Here is a 6,501-nt window from a genome sequence, read left to right as displayed (position 1 = left end):
ACAATAAGTATGACTATGTTCCATGTGATTGTCCACATGATATCTAGAACAGAGGATCATCCGATCCCTTATCTAAATGGCAGGTTACTGATAGGATCAGAGTTAGACAGCGTCTTTGAGAGCTACGATTGCTAATCGGATTCTACTTGCATTTATGGTTACTAGACTTATCCAAGTGGGAGACTGTTGGATTAGTGTCTAAGCCCGTAACCATATTTGGTAAGTACTTGACCCGATTGTGCATGGTCCTTTTGGGTTGCCTTCACCAAAGCAACTTGATTGGAGAAATAATAGAGAAAGAGGTTATTATGGTTTATTAATATATTATAAGAATAATATATTAAAAGAGAAATCATATTTGTTTAGTTAATATTGTTCAAGAATTAATTAAGAATTAATTTTGTGATCAAAAGAAATTAACTAAACTAGGGGGACTGAAATGTAATTATGTGATAGTTGGAAGTAGGGCAAAGGATGCCCTAGGGATAGGGTGGATGTATTCAAGGGGATAAGGCCCTATAATTCGTCCAAGGATAGGGCTTCTAGAATTATCCTTGGGCTGCTTGGTGGCTAAGCAACCAGATAAGGATAAGGACTGAAACCCTAATCCCTACAGCTATATAAAGACCCCCTGGCTTAGGAAAACCGGCCACTAGATTATTAGAAGTCCTAGAGCCGATTTTCTACCTCTCCCCTCTCTCTCTCTTACCTCTCCATTGCTCTTGGTGTTTGTGAGCCATTAGAGGTACTACACTTGTGGTACTTGCTTTCAAGACAAGAAGATTGAAGAATTGAGTTGTTATTACAATATAACAACAAGAGGTATGTAAACCTTTCTCCATTGTAAATTTCGAAATTACTAGGAGCATGCTAGGGTTCTTCATGTGTTCATAATGTTGTGTATCTAATAGCAAAACATAGATCCAATTCTAGGGTTGCATGCACACATAGGATTGTTTGTATAAAACCCATCACATACTCCACATGTAACCAACCCCTTCCATTAAGCATTTAATCGATTAAGCCACTAAGCCAAACTCTCAGATCTTATCCCAAATAGTGTCTTGACACGTAAAGTTGGCAACTTTACATTCTTTTATGACTTAATGGGGCCGAAAATTTAAAAGGAACCATAAGAGTAACTCTAACTCATGCATGGGCCATAATGATTCATCAAGATTGCATTTTTATGAATAAGGGGCCTCAAAAATGCCAAGATCTACCATTCCTAGCTTTTGGAGTAGCTCATACTCTCAAGCATGGATTAAAGGACCATAAAAAGCATAAAACAATCCCTAAGCTAGATATTATCATAAGGAATCATCAAGTCAGGATCTTTATATCTCAAATAGCTTGCAAAGCTGATGAAGATTCTGGATCTTCAAGCTCCAAGTCCACCAAAGCTTCACCACCAAGCTTCCCTTCATTCAAAGGATACAAAAACACCTCCGAAATCACAACAAGGCTCACAAACACTCAAATGGGGGCAAGGGTTTCGTTCTTTGGGTTTTAAGAGATGAAGGTTGGTCATAAGAAACCCCAAAGACAACTTAAGGTGTTTAAATATGGCATAGACCCTAAAATTTAGGGTTTTGCCCATGTTGGACGTACGCCCCTCGTAGCTATACGTATGTCACATGTATGTTGAAGCCTCCTCGATCCGGATGTCGAGCCAGTACGCCTGGCGTACTTATAGCGTACGCCCCGTGTAACACCCGCAGATTCGGGCTAGTCAATTTAGAGACAATGAGCGTCAAAAATGACTTTTTGATAGAAGATTATTTAGAGTAAATATTCTTAACAAAGTTATAGTATATGTCACAAGGGTTCCATACATATAAAGACGTTGGAATCCGAGTTATAACAAAGAAGTTATGACCTGTCGAAGTTTCGCGACAAAAACGGCACGGCGTTGTGTGACATAAAAAGTGAGCTTGAGATAAAATACTTTTTATCCTTATAGATCTAAAATAAAGGCATAGTATATGTTAAACCGAGAGCATTCATAAAAAGAATGTCCAAATCTGACTTCGTATGAAGAAGTTATGATTTTTCTAAGATTTAGCATAGCAGTGCACAACCCGAAATTTGAATTTTAGACCGATCAATTTTTAGCCGACACAATCTAAAAAAGAATTTAAGATCTCGTTAATAGGAGCTCAACGATATAAAGACAGAAGAAAACGGACGTCAGATGACAAAGTTATGAATTTTTAACGGACTTTACATGTCTAAGCCTGTTAAAATATAACTTTAAAATAAACTCAAAATTAGCCGAAGAAATCTAAAGGAAAGTTGTAGAGTACATCGCCACCTACGCGTGGATATAAATAACATCGAAAACGGAGCTCGTATGCAAAAGTTACGGATTTTAGAAGATAATTAGTTTTTGGAGTAATCTGCGAGTGACACATGGCACAATCCTGACCATTGCTTCCTCCCCACGTCTTACCACCAGATGGTGACACTTGGCACTCAATACGACGAGTTGGAGGCTTAGAACTCGCCGAGTTGGGCCATTTTCCAACCCATAAATAGAGGCGCAAATCTCCTCAATTCTTCACACCTTCACCCTTCTTTCTCTCTTAAACTTCTCTCTAACCCCTCCCAAGCCTTAGTACTTCCCAAGTGCTAAGAGGCGAATCCTGGAGCGCCAGAAGGCTCCGAGAAGAAGAGCTTTCGGCTCGGAAGTTCTGCTCCCGCAGAGCCCGGTTCCTAGCCAAACCTCCTAGTAAGTGAGTTATGCTTACCCGATTTTAAGTATAGCTTATATTTAAGTTCAATATCGTTATTATGAACTTATAAACAATATACACTACTAGAAAAAATACTTTCCTTGACAGACGAATTACGACGTACAACAGTTTTATGACAGACATAAAAATGTCTGTCATTAAAGTTTGTCATATTTCATAAAATATAAATGGTCTATGACGGACAAAACTGTCTGTCATAAATTTATGTCGTATGTTAATTTGTTAAATTTTAAATAAAAAATAAACAATGTGCATTTTAATGTATGAATTGATTTGTTTTTTATGAGTTAATAGGATACGCAAAAAACATTATATATATATATATATATATATATATATATATATATATATATATATATTACTTTAATTCCTAACACAATTAAGAACAGTTTACTTCTTTTGTTTCATATTTTGACACATTACTTTGCTTCTTTCTATAATTTGTCCATGTTTTTCGGTTTTTGATATTTTGATAACCTTATTTTGCTCGGTTGCTATAATGTATCCCTGTTTTATTATGTTTCATATTTTTGACCAAATTACTTTGCTCCCTTGCTATAATTTGTCCCTGTTTTTTAGTTGTTTATATTTTGATCATCTTATTTTGCTCCGTTGCTCCTCTGTTTGTCATGTTACTCGTTTCTCTCTAATCGATACTCATTTTGTATAACCGGATCAAGTGAGGGTGTGTTTTGCTCATTTTATAAATGCAAAATGATTTTAGGGATTTTATAAAAGGAAATCTCATTGAGGGAGTGTATTTGTTTAAAAGACTAAGAAGGTGTTTGGTTAAACTTTTAAAATGACTTTTGACTTTATCTTTTGGAAAAGGTCAAAAAGATGTTTGGTAAAGGGAAAATGACTTTTCCTATAGAGTAATTTGAGTCTTTTTGAAAAGTAACGGTTACCTGACTTTTCCCAACTTTTCACCAGCTAAAAATATTGAATTACCATTATACCCCCCATCTACCATTCATTCACATATTATCGATTCCCTCATTCTCGTTCACTCCGCTCACTCTCTTCTCTCTCGCATCGCATCTCCAGACCTGCAACATCAACCGACGACACCGGCGACCTGCAGCACCGGCGACACCGGCGACCTGCAGCAGCACCGGAGACACTGGCGACCTTCAACACCGGCCTTTCTCCATCTCCGATCAGGTTTTTTTTTTCAGTCGATTTCCAACCTCCTGTCTATTTCCGATTTTCAGTAGCAATGATATGCTGTGAAATTGATGAAATATTTCCCTATTTCTGAAATTGATGAAATATTTCCCGGTTTTCTGAAATTGATGAAATATGAAGCCCGATTTTATGAAATTGATATGCTGTGAAATTGATGAAATATTTCCAGATTGAATTGATATTCCTGTCTATTTCTGATTTTCTAGCATCTCTAATAGTGATGTTCCTCCCGATTTCTGAAATTAATATGCTGTGAAAAAAACAGTTTTGTGATATGCTGTGAAATTAATATGAAGCTGATGATATGCTGTGAATTAACAATCTGTGAACTTGATGAAATATGAATTAACAGTTCTGTGAACTTGATGATATGCTGTGATATTCTATTTTTTTTGTTTTGATTAGAATTTTCATAAATTAATGAAATCATTTAGGAAGGTTAATGAAATTGGTTTGTTGCTTAAGTGTTGATACTATATGTAATTCACAGATAATGGATGAAAACCACACTACAATTGTTGATTGTGAAACATCTTTAAAAATGAAAAAACCAAAATTTGGGTGGGATAATCGTAGCTTCATGGTGTTTGTTGATTCATGCTTGATTGAACAAAAAAAAGGTCATAAACCCGGTACCTCCTTTGATAAATTTGGGTGGGAAAATATACAAAAACGCATTAAGGAGAAAACAGGTTACAACCTTGAAAAAAAACAACTAACAAACAAATGGGAGAACATGAAAAAAGAATGGAAGCTTTATGACCGCTTAATGAGGCTTGAAACCGGACTCGGTGGGACGAGAAGCCTACTAGATGCGTCCCCTGAGTGGTGGGAGGAGAAAATAAAGGTATGATTACTATTCTTTTTAATTATTTTAAGTTATGACTGCATATAGATTGAACATATTTGATTTACAATATCTTTTTGTCTTGCAGTACCAATGTGAATGATTTAGCAATATGTGTTATGCTTTGACATTTATGTGTTATCCTTTGACAATATGTGCTATGCTTTAACATTAAGTTTTATGTTTTGACATTATGTGTTTGACATTATGTATTTGACATTTTATATTATGTGTTATTGTTTGTCTTTTTATGTGTTTATGTCTTTATGTTATGTGTTAATGGTTGACATCTTTTTATTTGTATTATGTAGGATGGATAGTGATGATTCTAATTCATCCAATGATAATGAAGAATGTGAAATGGAAGAGTATATAGAATTTGAAATGTTATGTGGATTAGCTTTGCAAGGGATAATACTCGCTCGTAACTTACGGACGCCATGTCACACTTCAGACCGCACAGGGCACATGTTTATTACTGAAGTACTAAATGGCCATCCTAGACGTTGTTATGAGATGTTTAGACTCAATGTACCGGTTTTTAGACAGTTATGCATAGATCTTGCTACAAATTACGGGCTACAACAAACACGAAAAGTATCTATTGAGGAGTCTGTAGGAATATTCTTGATGACTTTGGCTCATGGGTGTAGCAATAGATTTGTGCAAGAATTTTTTAATCATTCGGGGGAAACGATTCACATGCATTTCCATATAGTTTTGAAAGCCGTGCTAAAACTGAGTGCCGACATCATCAAGCCAGACGCAAACTATAATGATGATGTTCTCGAATATATATTAAATAAGCCTCGGTATTATCCAATGTTCAAGGTATTATCCAATGTTTATTTTCTTGGTAGTCAAACTTTAACAAATAATTTATTTATGATATGTTTTTGAATTTGAAGGATTGCATTGGTGCTATAGATGGGACACACGTCAGGGCCTCGGTTCCACAAAAAGATGAAGTGAAGTACATTGGTCGAAAGGGATATGCAACACAAAATATAATGGTTGTTTGTGATTTTAACATGTGCTTTACATTTGTTTAGGCCGGTTGGGAGGGGACTGCACATGATACAAGAATTTTCAATGAAGCATTACAGAGACCAGATCTTAATTTTCCTTATCCAACGGGTGGTTAGTATTTTTTTTAACACAAGTTTTATGTTTTTACTACTTGTTTGAAACGAATAATAAATGTTTGTTTTATTTACAGATAAATATTACGTTATTGATGTCGGATATCCAAATACAAGAGGGTATCTTGCTCCATACAAAGGCACAAATATTCGTTATCATTTCCCAGATTTTCGACGTGGACACACGGCTGCTATTCGTGAACCTCGTGGACCGAAAGAGAAATTTAACTATCTCCACTCATCATTGCGAAATATCATTGAACGAACTTTTGGAGTGTGGAAAGCTAGGTGGGCGTTATTAAGAGACATGCATGTTAATTACAAGTACAAGAACCAAGTGAGAATTGTGATAGCATCGATAGCGATCCATAACTACATTAGAAAGTTTGGTATGTCCGATGAAGCGTTTAATAGGGCACAACAAGAATCCTACAATCCCGTACGAGGTGATACCTGTAGTGATGTTTACGAAGAAGGTTCAAGTACACGTCGCACGAGCGATGATGATTTATATATGGCAGCGATACGGGATATTATTGCACAAGATATAATCACATTGCGAAGATGA

The 6,501-nt window shown here is 35.9% G+C and overlaps 1 pseudogene; it reads left to right on the top strand.

Moving 5' to 3' along the window:
* Positions 1–5,103: 5,103 nt before the first annotated feature.
* On the top strand, positions 5,104–6,501 carry LOC145139230 (uncharacterized; annotated as a pseudogene).

The sequence above is a fragment of the Lactuca virosa genome, chromosome 9, assembly GCF_052849685.1.
Source record: "Lactuca virosa cultivar CGN04683 chromosome 9, Lactuca_virosa_CGN04683_v6, whole genome shotgun sequence".
Taxonomy (NCBI): domain Eukaryota; kingdom Viridiplantae; phylum Streptophyta; class Magnoliopsida; order Asterales; family Asteraceae; genus Lactuca; species Lactuca virosa.
The sequence above is the reverse complement of the archived record's forward strand: the minus strand, read 5'-3'. Positions and strand labels throughout refer to the sequence as shown.